Source organism: Euprymna scolopes, chromosome 17 (assembly GCF_053919585.1).
Source record: "Euprymna scolopes isolate OS-2025 chromosome 17, ASM5391958v1, whole genome shotgun sequence".
NCBI lineage: Eukaryota > Metazoa > Mollusca > Cephalopoda > Sepiida > Sepiolidae > Euprymna > Euprymna scolopes.
Genome location: NC_136498.1, coordinates 116,886,190 through 116,898,554, shown reverse-complemented (window position 1 = coordinate 116,898,554; position 12,365 = coordinate 116,886,190). Strand labels below are relative to the sequence as shown.

Sequence of the window (12,365 nt, the reverse complement as noted above, 5' to 3'; positions counted from 1 at the left end):
AAATCTTATTTTTTAAAATTTATTAAAATTTTCAAAAAACCTTATAAACCTGTAAGGAATATATACAAAATTTTAATTATCTGACAAGGAATACAAATAAAACAAGAAAGACCTTATCCCGCAGAGTTTCGAAAAATGCAATTCTTCTCATCAGAGGAAAGAGGTTTGCAAAATGTGCTATAAATTTTGCAGATTAATGCATTGAAAGAAACTGCAAATATGAAATTAATTATATCTGCATCAAAAACTTATTTAACAGTTAGTGACAGTTTATAGGGATTCAAAATGATTATGAAAGCAGGAAACGGGAAAAAAGGAGGAAAAGGGTATGATAAAAATAGATTTCCCCTCATACCTCTAAAAATTACTTCATCGATGAGTACAATGAGTACAGTTAAATTGGGCCGTTACCCATATACATTACAAATCAGTTATCCAACTCATATATGCATGGTTTCCTTTAAATGAATAAACACTTCTACACTTGATTTCTGGCCCCTTGAGTTTTTATTAATTATCTCTGCATAACATTACAAAAAACATTAAATTTTTAGAGGTGTTGGTTTGCTATGTTACATCTCCCCCCAACCCCTTTTCATAACTCAAAATTTCATAAAAGCATTTCTGAATAGGAATTTTGTTTAATGACAAGTTGAAATTTTAAATATGGAGGCTGATGCTGTGTTAAATTTACATATAAAAAAAAAAATGAACCCTCGCCCTTTACTAAAAATTGAACAAGTCATTTCTTTCTTTTTTTTTTGTAAAGATTATATTTTTCTAATCTGAAAATGTGCTGTTTAATAGATTTCTAAAGAATTAGCAACAATTAATCTTTTTTTTTTTTAAAGGGAATATGGGAGTGTGGTGATAATATTATGAAGATTTTTTTTTTTTTTTTTTTTTTTTACACGGTGGTCACCACTTATCAAGGCCCAGAAGCCACTCAGGGATAAGGGTTATTGCAAGTACAGTACGTTAGTGCGGAGATTTGATGAAGTGTTTACTTAAGGGAGCGGTTCATTAGGAATTTGTTAACGTTGGACTTGAAGACATCCAAGTTGTAGTCAGGTGGGAAGCAGGCAGACGGAACAGAGTTCCACAGGCGTTCAGATATGGTTCTTTTGTTTTGCAGCATATCAGCCTGTATTTTGAGAAAAGTTTTTATATTTCAAGGTCTTTACATTTTCAAATAAGTGATCGGACGATTCCAATATTTATCCCAATTCCGATACAATTACCGATTCCGTATTAAATTCCTGATTCCAATTCTTTATAAATCTCTAAATGTTTAACAATGGTGTTTTTATTTATTCCAGACTAGCCTGGGTACTCGGCGTTGCCTGGTTGTTTGGAGGTGTGTGTTGAGCAAAAAAAAAAAAAAAAGTGGTAGTAGTGTTAGAGAACGGATCAAGAGAGAGAGAGAGAGAGGGAGGGAGGTGTGCAAATTATATTGAGACACGTTGACCGGAAGTCAGGATCAGCTGATCGGATTGCGTGTGAGTCACATGATCAGGTTAGCTGAATCGTAGAGATTTGGTTTGGGCGTAGTACACGACAGACGGCTTGTCAGACGTCCCTCCCCTTCACTGGGGGGGGGACGCTGATGTGTGTAGAAATAAGACCTAGAAGAAGAAACCACGCAAGCCAGGGATTCACTTTCCATCCTCTGCGAGACATCTAGAAAGTGAAATAAAAACTATGAAACCAATTCATCGTGTTGGAATGAATGAATATTCATCTAAAATGAGTATCAGTCTCCCCTCCAAGATCCTTCATATGATACAACAACGCAACAGTAAGCAGGCAGGCTTGAACCCATATCGCAAAGGAGGAAAAGAACATGAAAAAAAAAAAATGACGTCTTTGCTGTTGCGCCCATCATCAAACCGGAAGTGATGAATGTTTAAATTAAGGCTCGTCAATCGAAAAGAGAGGATGACTTTTGAAAATATCGGCAAAAAAAGTGACCCCTCCTTGTAGAAAAGTGCCCAGTTGAAGGTGAAGGAATTAATGTTTTTAGCCAATTTTTCGATATCTGTCGACCGAAGGGTCGAGCTTCAAAACGATACCAATTTCATGAAAATCTGCCGCCTCTGTCGAAAGTTTTAGGCAGACATGCAAACATACATACATACATTTAAACAGACAAGTGAGATTTATATTATAGACTAGCGGGGGGTCCCCGGCGTTGCCCAGATGTTTGGAGGTGTGTGTGTTAAAAAAAAAAAAACGTTGGCCAGGTGTTTGGAGGTGTAAAAGAAAAAAAATAGTTTTAGTAGGAAGGTAGGATTGAACCCCGAAGCCTTGACGTGAAGGTGGAAAGGAAAGGAAAAAAAAGCCAACCACCTAACCATCTCGGTCACTTGGGGAAAGGAATTGATAAGCGTGTTAAGTTAAGGGTTAAAAAGTGAGTCAAGTCAAAGAAGTTTGATTGACAGGTGGTCGCTTAATGAGGTTATCGCGGGAGTGTTATGATATGTGGCAGTTTTTTATTTACTGCGGGGCAGTCTTTTGAGGTTTGCTTACTTTGTTTCAATGCAGGGCAGTTTTGGCTTCCCCAAGATGATGGGGGGGGGAACCAGCTCCCCATTTAAAGGGGATTTTCCAAATTGAATAGCAATGTCTGATATAAGGAGAAACTCCGCATTGATCAAAGCTGATTGCTTTTGGACGTTTTGACGATCGCGCCGTGAACGATGCCTAGCTTCGAATGAGTTTCACTTTTATTATACGAAAAAGCCGAATCCACATGCGGCGATCCAAAAATGTGGAATATGTAGCTTTTCAAAGTCGGGCAAATTAAAGAGACAGGCGACCCCCACTTTTAACTCGTAGATATTATTGTTTCGACGTGATACAAAAAGTTTTAAGAATGAGTGACGGCCTTGAGAACCCGTCAGAAAAAAGCCTTTTGCAGACATATACAAAAAGCGAACACACATACATACATACATACATTTTGCCTTTTATATATAGATTACTGTAAAAACATATGTGCAGATATTTTCTCAAATGTAAAAATATGCTTTTGGAAGATCATCTATAGATTTTAGTTTTACAGGTACTTTAAAATCAATAAATATTTATTTTATTATTACTACTACCGGCAGTGGAAGATTTTGCTACGAACAAATTCAAATAAAAACTAAAAAAAAACAAAAGAATAGTTGTTGGCATTGGAAAAAAGGCACAAATTTTTTCGATTCCAATACCTCAAAAAGTTCCGATTTTTCCGATTCCCGATTAATCGTCCCAACATTCCTTCAAATATTTAGTCATGATGTTTGATTTGGTTGTTTGGTTTTACGGCATATACGTCCTTTTTGGGTTATTCAACGCTGACTTTAAGTTCTCTACCTCATCAAATATTTATTCATGGTGTTTGGTTTGGTTGTTTTGTAGAGTAAAATTCTTATTGTTTTTAACTTTACAGAAAATATTTGAGTTTTGGAAAAGGAAACGAAAAGAAAACAATAACAAGATCACAGTGTATTATCTGTTCTGATGCTACACTTCACTTTTTCTGTTCTCGGTCAGTGGAGGAGAAATCCTTCATGACTGAGACAAATTTTATTTTTGTTCCTGTCCAGAGTGACCCTTTTTGGGGAGCTGGATTTCCCCACATTAAAAACCGACTTTGTGTCTAACTCTGCCCTCGTGGGGAGGCAAGTAAATAGGAACATCAATGTTTGGTGTATTTTTAGTTAAGAAGCCAATAGCTTCAGACAGCCTGAGATGGTAGCACCAATTATATTATGAAGGAATAATTCTATAATAATAAAACTAATGACTTGAAAAAGTGTGATTTATTTGGTTACCCATTGGGTCACCCATTGAACTCGGGATAGATTATTTAAATTAGAAAACGTCAAGTGCATGTAAATATGCCTTTTTTTTCTTTTTTTTTTTTTTTTTTAAACCAAATCTTTTTCTTCATCCCAATCTATTATATATATATAAAAGTGAACGTGTGTGTGTCTTCATCTGTGTACATTTTACTACGCAATAACTCTGTCAATTTTCAGTCTACAGACTCGAAATTTGATATACAGGGTACTGAGATTTGGGAAAATCTTTCTGATCGGTTTTTGGCCAGAAATTTGTCTGTTAAAGGGTCAAAGTTCAACGATTTGACCTTTGAGAACTCTACCAAACTCCTCCTACAATTTTGGGTCTAAACACTTGAAATTTTAGATATAGGTTCCTTGGACATGGATCTAACTTAATAACTTGATTTGAGCCCAAAACAATAAATGTTAAGGGGTCATGATAGGGGTCAAAGTTTAAAAAAATTGACCGCTTTTTTTTTTTTTTTGCTCAACATACACCTCCAAACAACCGGGCAACGCCGGGCTAAAATGCTAGTGGTAATAACTAATGATATTCACATCTGGAAACAAAAATGAGTTAAAGGCTTCTAAAATTCGCATTAGTGACTTCTACTCAGTCATGGCTGACCAAGTGAGAGCGTGCTGCCCCCATTGGTTGAATGAAGGATTCTGTTCAAAATTCTGTGCACATTCCCAAGTTCGACAGAAAGATTCCCAAGTTTTACAAGATACCCCTGAAGAAAGTCGGAGGTTAAATCAACTGAAATGTTGTGCCAATAATACTCAAGATGAGAACAGTAGTCCGGAGAATCCAAATAATACAAACAGCCAATCCTCATCTAAAAAATTACAAAACTGTAATGTCAAAAGTTATGGTTTAAATAGTTATACTACTTGCGGTGATATTTCCTTTTGTTTATAATGGGTCATTAAAATCTCGAGTTAGTTTTATAACGTTCAACCGTTGAGAGAGAGAGAGAGAGAGAGAGAGAGAGAGAGTGAGAAAGAGAGAGAATATAAATAACAGCAAAAGAATCAAACAATATATAGTGAGAGAGGTTAAAAGTGATAAACAAAAATGTAACGGTGAGTTAATTGCAAATTACGGGTAATTAGAACAATTTTTTTAAAAGCTTTTTTTTTTCAAACATAATAACTCAATCCTAAATCTGAGTCATATTTTAACATGTATTTAGTGTGATTAAAATATAAAGGAAAAAAGCCTCTAAAGAAATAAACGCTGATTAACACACCTTAAGTAGAATACTCGATAGACAGTATAAGTGCATACAGTGTAACGAGAAAGATGAAAAGCTAGTGGGAAGCGTGTTACGTTTAAAAAACTGAGACCATGTTTACAGGAATTGACTTAAAGTGGTTTTAGAGAAATGAACCATGATACGTACCTCCAAAAAAGTCGAGTGGCGATGTTAACAACGGAGTAAGCCAAGTAATTTAGATGAAAAATCTTAACGAATCACAAATACTTACAATAGTTATGGAGATGATATAAAATCAATTTCTCCATGAAACGAGCCAAATAAGTATTGATTTAGGAGCAGGGAAGGATCAAAGTGGTCTGTTTTTTAAGTACATGTCAATCATCTATCTAATACATAAAACTATGTCGGTTGGATTTTCTAAGTTAGACCTAAATAGCATTGTATCTAACACATCGATATTTGATTCTAATTAATGATTCTCTCTCTCTCTCTCTCTCTCTCTCTCTCTCTCTCTCTCTCTCTCTCTCTCTCTCTCTCTCTCTCTCTCTCTGCAGCATGGTCTTTACAATAAAATATAAATAATTATAGAATTATAGAATGATTATAAAATTATAGAATAATTATAGAAGTAATTATAAAATAATAAAGTACGGCGTAATCATGTTGACACAGCGGTCCCCGCTGGATCACTAAAGTTAAGCAACGTTGAACCTCGTCAGTACTAAATGGGTGACCATTTGGGATTTCCAGGTGCTGTATGTGCTCTCCGCTTATCTCGGCATTTGGAGTTTGGTATGCAAAAATTTTTTAAACAAGTATATATACGTATACATAAATATATATAGAAGGAAGTTTGTATTTTTATGCAAGGATAAAACATGTAGAATATCTGCATGAATATAATTACACGTAATAGTTAACTAAAGATGATCATCCCATAAGAAAACCGAAAAAAAAACTAATAGGGAATTAATTAAAATGAATGTTTAAAAGAATATGCAAATTAGCTAGATCTTTTTGCAGATGACTCATATATAACATAGTTGTATTTTCTTTTTAAATAAATAGAAAAATGTTTTTTTTAATATGAAAAAAAAAAAACTTTATAAGAGTTTTTAACGAAAACAGAGGGATGTAGTGTTTACCTGATATACATAATGGTAAACTTCAAACTAATATAAATAACAGTATTTATGTATAGAAAATGTAATCCCAACCGAATTAAAAAAAAAAGCTCAATACGCAATAGAGAGTAGAGCTTATTATAAGAGAAAGAAAATTAAAACTGTAAGTTGAACTTTACAATCAAAAATTATTGTTCGACTGAATACTCCAAACAACAATTTACAAAGTCCTGATTCCGCTGAGTTTCAAAGAATGCTATTCTTATTCTTATTCTCATCAGAATTTGCTGGTTATGGCATTAAGTGAAACCACAATTTATTATAGTCATAAATTATAAATGGCAAAGATGTACATATCCTTTAAAAACAATAAGTGAAATGTAAAAAAAATAGTAAAATTGCGGTTTCATTTAATGCTATAACTAGCAAGTTTTAACATTGCTACAAATATAATTTGCTGATTTCTTTCTGTCCTCTGATGAGAAGAATAGCATTCTTTGAAACTCCGCGGAATAAGGACTTTATAAATTGTTGTTTGGAGTATTCAGTCGAACAATAAATTTTGATTGTAAAGTTCAACTTACAGTTTTAATTTTCTTTCTCTTATATATATATATATATATATATATATATGTTGAAATATATTTTTTCAATTATATCTCACCTTTTATTTATATACAAATCCTTAATTTATGACGCTCAATTTAATTACAAAGCATATAATAAATAAATGACAAGAGTCTATACATTCACAATTCTTGACAGCACCTGTTTCGTAGCACAAAATCATTCAATGAATCTATTCTGCCCGTAACTCCGTTTCAGCCCTCTTTCCCTGCCTTTTGTCCCTGATTCAGTTGGTCCTGGATATGACCTAAAACTATATCCGATGGCGAGGCCCCACCTTGCGGGGCTTGGGGAGTGTGGAGCCACCCTTTAATTGTCATTGCTCTCAGGTCCACTCTGACCCAGAGTGGTAGTACCTGTTAGGGCCCCAACTATGGGTTAAATAGAATCCGACTTAAAAAACAAATATACTCCATTAAAAATCGTTCCTCAAAATAACTAGATTCGGCATTAAATAACCTGAAAAAGGTTGATATGCCGTAAAACAAAAACAACCAACTAACCTGATTCAGTTAAAGTTTAAACTTTTTTGGAAAAATACTTGCTTTTTACTTATCTGTTGACCTTTAAAAATCTAAGGTGTAATTTTTTTTTTTTTTTCTTCATTATCATTTTGTGTAAGCTAAGGATGGGGCATCCTACCAGATGCAAGGAATTCACTTGCTATCTCAGATATTCCAACCGAGACATTTTTTTTTAAAGATTCAAACCGTCCATTTAAGTGCAACTGTTTCAATCCCTCTTGCACTTGGTTCACCTGATATGTTTACCTGGAAGTTTTTAAAATTCTTTTTCATGAGTTCGGTTGCTTTTATAATAACTGGAATGATGAAACTCTTCCCAAAATTGCAGTTTCTTTTCATGTCGTAGATAAGACTTTGGTATTTTGTTATCTTTTCCCTCCCAACTCTGTTTATCCCTGCATTATTGTGAACACTGACTTCTACTAAGGTTGCTTCTTTCTCCTTGTCTCCTATCACTATGTGTGTGTATGTTTGTATGTCCAACGAAAAGTTAGGTTACAGGTGACTAAATTAGTGCAGAAGGAGGAGGAACAATTACTTTTTTTTTTTCACTTTTATTGATAGTTGTTTCAAAAACAACACTGAAACTATGCCAAAGAAATAGTCAGTTTTCTCGTCTTTCTATCTATTATATTAAAATAAGCGATGAAAAAAAAATATATTAAAGAAATAATGCTTGTTTTTTCCTTGAAATTTTTTGGAGTACTCTTAAACAGCGTGTTCCACATTTCTTATCAGGTTACACTGATAAGCATTGCCTTCTTAAAGGGCATTAACACTCCCAACAACTTCAGGGCATCTGCCGTTATGTCATTGGACAAAATATTCAACAAGTTAGATTAAGATTTTTTTTTCTTTTTAATCAGGTCTTAAACAACACAGCAAATATTTATCAATACACGGTGGAATGCTAAAAGTGTCACCCTAGAGAAAACAACCGTACAGTTTTATTTTAAATCTTTTATTGAAAAAAAAATCAATTCAGGTAACTTGATTATGTAATAGAGCTGACATCTATTCAATGTAGCCACATTCACTCTCAATCACAGCCTCGATATGAGCCCGGAATTGGGAGCATGTCTTTTCCACATTTGACAGATGATGGTAATCAGGCTTTGGTGTTGTGGGAGGTTGTGTTGGTGATGTTCTCGACGTATAACCAAACTAAGTAGCCCAGCAGGTTCAGGTCGAGGAAAGAGGGGGGGGACCAGTATGAGAAATATACAAAGTCGTAGCACTCCTAAAGCCAAGCCTGGCTACTCAGTGTTGATCATGTTCATCGAAAAAAATAGGGTACTTGAAAAAAAAAAAAAAAAAAAAAACTCAATTGTTGATCCTTTGGACCCAACACAGCCAACTACCACGACAACAGATGCCCCAATGAGACGCAACATACCCAAGGTACTAAAGAGGTTGGAACTTAATGAACTGTAAATGCCTCATAGATGGACTCTCAATATCTTTGGTAGAAATGTAACAAACAATTTTAATCAACATGTCTGTACGATTTCAGTATGAATGCTTACTCTCAGTGGCGCAAGAGAAGCAAGCACTCTTCTGTATTTGTTATGTTTCAGGCATTGTTGGGTGGTCTTCTACGAATTGAATGACGATTGGCTTCCTCCTTTAATCTTCTGTGGTTAAAAAACAATCAAATGTTAAATTCGACACACTGCTGCCAAAACTCTACTCCAAATCCCCCTCCCCCGCTCTGTTGTTAAAACTTGACTTCAAATCTCGAGGCTTTGCTATCGAAACTCAACTTCAAAACTCATCACTCTGCTGTCAAAACTCAACTGTAGAACACTACTGACAACACTTGTTACTCTGACATCCAATGACATACCTTCTTTACTCCCTCCCCTTTTTTACTCCCTCCCCTTCTTTACTCCCCCTTTTTTACTACCTCCCCTTCTTTACCCCCCCCCCCCTTTTTTTCTTGGTGTATCTTGTGCTGCTACTGCTTGTTTTATCACGTGTTGAATGCGTGCCTTTCGATTGATAAAAAGGAGATGTGTGCACCATTTTGTTGGAAGTTAAAAAAGTCGGCTCTCGCTATCCCACGTCAAAAGAAAAGACGTTAAAAATCGCAAGTTTGAACAATAGAAAGAGAAGTCGGCTCGCTATTCCGCGTCTAGAGAAAAGATGTTAAAAATCGCAAGTTTAAACAAGAGAAACCAACGGTTTGGATTCTTTTTCTTCAATCAAGATTCGTCAAGGAAGACGACACAGATAAGTTAATGGCGCAAGCAATTTACATACACCCTCTTTTAAAAAGATTAAGTGTTGACGTGTTTTATGTAAGTTCTTTAACACGCAGTAAGCCCTGACTACACCTATATTCTTACCCCTACTATCCCTTACAATATTGTTAATGGAGTTCTTTAAGAACCGCCAGAGGGACTAATTTGGCAGACACTGTTATTGGTGAACATAAAACTGACTATACCTTCCCATGTATTAAAAAAAAAAATTGTTTATCGTGGTATTCTTTCGCTTTTTTTTTTTTGTATTTTGTTTTTTTGTTTTTTTTTCCTTCTTGTTGTGCAATGGGATAACCTTCATTGGACGTCATGATAAAATTCCCGTTACCAAATCAACGCAGTCTAAAAAATCAGGCCTTTTAAAAGTCTGATTTTTCAGACTGTGTTGATCCAACCGGAAGCATCTCATTTGCATGTGAGGTGATAATATCGCAAGCATATAAAGAGAAAAGGCGGACATTTTTTTTTCTTCGTTCTTTTTGTTTACACGAAACTCAATAGACTGCACACAAACAGGTTCGTACTAATTTTTTAAGTGCTTAATTACAGAATAGCAACTTATTTTGCCTTTGATAACATTTCAGACCATATCTTCTACAAATACAAGCATGGCTACTAGGTGTTCATCAAGTTCATAGAAAAATAGGGCAGTTAAAAAAAAAGTATAACATCTTTATTTAGCGCTTCTACAGTATTGGAACGAAATTTTGGAAATCGTAAAACTGAATTTCACATGAAAACAATGATATCTACGTATTCCTCATATTTTTAAGATGATTATATCCAAAAATTACGAAAAGCGATGAGGTAGAAAATTATTTATTAAAGAAAATAAATAGAATTTGATGAAAACGATTGTAAAACAGAGTTCAGAAGGAAGGTAATTTTCCGTTTTGAATTAAACAAGATGGCGGCAATTTTTCACCTGCTAACACGATTAAAGTCGTTTTTTTTTAATAATTCAGTAATAATCAAGTAATTTCAACTGCATAATTTGGAAGCTACCATTGTAATTTATTAGAATTGAAAAAAAAAAATCAGTAGAAACCATTGTTTTTTTATCTGAAAATTCGGTACTCATGCACTTATTGATCTGTGCTGAAATAATAACGTTATTATTTAAAAAGCCATTCTAAACATGGGGAGGGAAGGGTGTTTTGTACCTATTCTGTACTTTAACCTTATAATTGAATAAAAAACAAATCATAAAACTTTAATTAAACTTGGAAATACGATTTAAAAAATAGCGCGGATCAATAAGTGGATTAGCACCGAAAAAATCTTGTCCCAATTCTGTAGAAGCGCCCTTTATTGTATGTGTTCTATTTATATTACCACCAGAAACCCTTGTCGAAATTCCAGTGTTTTCTACATCAATCCAAATAATCTATTGTTACTAATAATAAGGTACTTGTGTATTCTTTGAACCCGACGGAACTAAGGGTTTGCTATGCTTTGTCCAGAACATGACGTCAACCGTTCGGGTTTGCTTGTAATTTGACGTAAGACGCCGAGCAACAAGAAGACGACTTTCAGATAAATATTGGAAGAGAAAAAACAACAACAACATTATTAATTTATTAATGTTAGACAAACAACTGCAGACGTTCAAAGTAGTTTCTGTGTCAAAATAAGAAATTAATCGGACCCCAAAAAGAAATGCATTACATGTGGCGTTATATACATCATCGCAAAAAGAGGCTCCGTAAGCGACGGATGTGGCTGGATAGGTACAAACCTTTTTAAATTTTCTCTGACCAAAAAAAAAAAAAAAAAATGTATGTACATACAAATAAATACTGGGAACTCAAAGAAAGCGGACATTCGCCGGTAATCGAATGGAAAATAGTAAGACAAGCAAACTAATGTAGAGACCTAGACGATCCATGTAGATTATGCTTTCATGAAAAATTTGCTATCCTATACTTTAAAGAACCCCAACATCTATTAAACTGTAAGAGAGAAATAGCGAACAACTGCGTACACAGGATAGACTTTACTCTAGGATAGTGATACAAAATAATTTTAAAATTAACAATAACAATAGAAAATAAATGGTGCTAGTGCACTTATTGATCCGCACTACTTTTTAAATAGTATTTTCAAGTTTAATTAAAGTTATACAATATCTGTTTTTTATTAAATTATAAAGTTAAAGTACAGAATAGGTACTCAACATCCTCCCCTCCTCATGTTAAGCATGGTTATCTTAATAATAATAATAACGTTATTATTTCAGCACGGATCAATAAGTGCACCAGTACCAAATAAATAAATGAAATAAACATACATATACATAGATTATCATATATAACATAATAATAATACTAAAAAAAATAAATAAAATTTTTTAAAAAAACACACACACATTTAACTACACCTAGGTTTAAAATAGGTCAAATCATTAGATATCTACGCTTCCCGCGAAAAAAGCACCCACAAAGGAAGGAGTGAACCCAAGGTCAACTGGGCTTTTGACCTGTAAGTGCCTGCTCATTGACTGATTAGGAAGGGAGCGGTGAAAACTAGGAATCTGATTGGCTAACTAAAAACTCAATGGAAGATGCATATATAAAAATGCGAGACAACCACAACTTTTAGCATAAGCCTGATGAATCCTAGCTTGGATGAAACGTGGAATATTTTGTGTAGCTTAATTGCCATATATATATTTTTATAACTTACTACCTAGCTCTACCTTTGTATTAAGCACTGTTGAAGTAAATACTTAAAATTTACACATAAAATAACACTTCCGTATATTAATTTA

General features: G+C 34.2%; 1 protein-coding gene across 4 annotated transcripts in view; it reads right to left on the bottom strand.

The window, feature by feature from the left end:
- The window catches only part of LOC145296921 (membrane progestin receptor beta-like), a 175,332-nt gene that overhangs the window by 93,897 nt on the left and 69,070 nt on the right, over window positions 1-12,365 (bottom strand). Inside the window, exon 1 of one of the 4 annotated variants that reach the window (XM_080143113.1) lies at window positions 5,240-5,447. The exons of the other annotated variants lie outside the window; for them this stretch is intronic. The gene's annotated coding sequence lies outside the window, so the exon portion shown is untranslated. Of the gene's footprint in view, window positions 1-5,239; window positions 5,448-12,365 lie in introns of those variants that run through there. 4 annotated transcript variants of the gene reach the window in all.